Source organism: Lynx rufus, unplaced genomic scaffold, assembly GCF_022079265.1.
Source record: "Lynx rufus isolate CCGP_SWC_20201006 ecotype Redwood Valley unplaced genomic scaffold, mLynRuf1.p SCAF_16, whole genome shotgun sequence".
NCBI lineage: Eukaryota > Metazoa > Chordata > Mammalia > Carnivora > Felidae > Lynx > Lynx rufus.
Genome location: NW_025814830.1, coordinates 4,065,932 through 4,067,936, shown reverse-complemented (window position 1 = coordinate 4,067,936; position 2,005 = coordinate 4,065,932).

Here is a 2,005-nt window from a genome sequence, read left to right as displayed (position 1 = left end):
TGGGAGGAAATCAGTGTTTTGTTGTGGGGGGAGGGGTCGTGTTGTGTTGGGGGAGGGGCTGCATCTAGGTGAGGGAGGGCAGGGACTGATCCTTTTGGTGGTTTGTGAGCAGAAATAAAATGAAGAATTTTCTCTGGTCTGTGTGTCTTTCTTTTGGGGAGAGGGCAGTCTTAGGCCAAAGAATGATGACGTAGATACAACAGATAATCCTTATTACACACACACACTTGGCTCATGGCCAAGGCCCAGATGGGATCGTTGAACTGGTCAAGACTCAAGGCCCACTTCTTTTTAATTAATTAACTTGTTATTTTAGTTATTTTTAATTTTTTTAAGTTTATGTATTTTTGGGAGAGACAGAGACACAGAGACGGCACTGGGTGAAGGACAGAGAGGGAGAGGAAGAAATCCAGGCAGGCTCCCTGCTGTCAACGTAGAGCCCAACGCGGAGCCCGAACTCACGAAACTGTGAGACCTTGACCTGAGCGGAAACCAAGCAGCAGATGCTCAGCCAACTCAGCCACCCAGGAGCCCCCAAGACCCACTTTTAGATCCAGACCACTTACTGCTTGTGTAGACAGAAGATGCCAGCTCCTTGTGGTTCTTGTCACACGCACCAAAGGGGACGACACGGAAACAAGAGGGGGGCTGCAGCAAGGGGGATGGGGCACCCGTGCCGAGGAGCCCGCTGTCTGATGAAAGCCCCCCAGGGCAAGTTGGGAAGTAGGTGAGAATACGGCCTGGAAGCTATAACGAAGATGGTCCCCAACATCTCCTTGTGGAGGGTTTACTATGCACCCAGCACTATTTGAAGCTGTGATTATCTCAGCGGTCACAAGAGGACGGGGCCGTTAGATTTTGGAAGAACCTTAAGCACGCACTCCACCTGTGCGGTCTCTGCCAGCCACTGATTGGGACAGGAAGGGCTGGGCACGCAGTGTGAACAAAGTCAAGTTCTCTGCCGCCACGAAACCTACATTCTGGCCAGGGAGACAAGTTATGTAACTTGACGAAGTGTGTCAGTTACGCTTTGGGTGGGGTGGGGGGGGGGGTGACGCCTGGGTGGCTCAGTCAGTTAAACCCTGGTCTCGAATCAGGTCCTGATCTTCTGGTTTCGTGAGTTCAAGCTCCATGTCAGGCTCTGGGCTGGCAGCACAGAGCCTGCTTGGTATTCTCTCTCTCTCTCTCTCTCTCTCTCTCTCTCTCACCCTCTCCGCCGCACCCCCCCCCCCTTCTCCCACTTGCTCTGTGTCAGACTCAAAATAAATGAATCTACTTCAAGTTTAAACAAATGAATGCTTTGGGCTGCAACTAACAGCAGACCCGATCATCAGCATGCAAATAAAGGGTTGATTTTTCTCCTAGAAGTCTAGAGGGAGAGGGCTACTGGCATTGTTCAGAGGTTCAGAGGCTGTTGTTGCTGAGGCCTGTCTGATTCGGTTTTTTCCTCATGGTCACAAGATGGAGGCCACAGCTCCAGGCATTGTGTATGAGTTCGAGGCAGGAGGTCAAAACTTTCTTAGCTTGGTAGATATCTGCCTGCATCTCCTTGTCTGGACCTATGTTATGTGGATATTTCTATAATTCAGTCTTAAAAAGGAGGTGAATTCTGACAGCCGCTACAACATGGATAAGTTGAGGACATTATGCTAAGTGAAATAAGCCAGTCACAAAAAGAGAATTAGTGTATGATTCTGCGTGTATTATATACCATTCCATGCCCTAAAGTTTTATGCCAAAGGATCATATGGTAATTGCATTTTTTTTTTTTTGGTAATTTCATTTTTAATTTTCTTGCGAAATGCCTAACATCCACAGCGGCCATACCATTTTTCGTTCCCGCAAACAATACAGTTTCCAATTTCTCCACGTCCTTGCCAATATTTATTTTGTGTGTGTTTTTTTTTTAATTTTTTTTAACATTTATTTTTGAGACAGAGACAGAGCATGAATGGGGGAGGGGCAGAGAGAGAGGGAGACACAGAATCGGAAGCAGGCTCCAGGC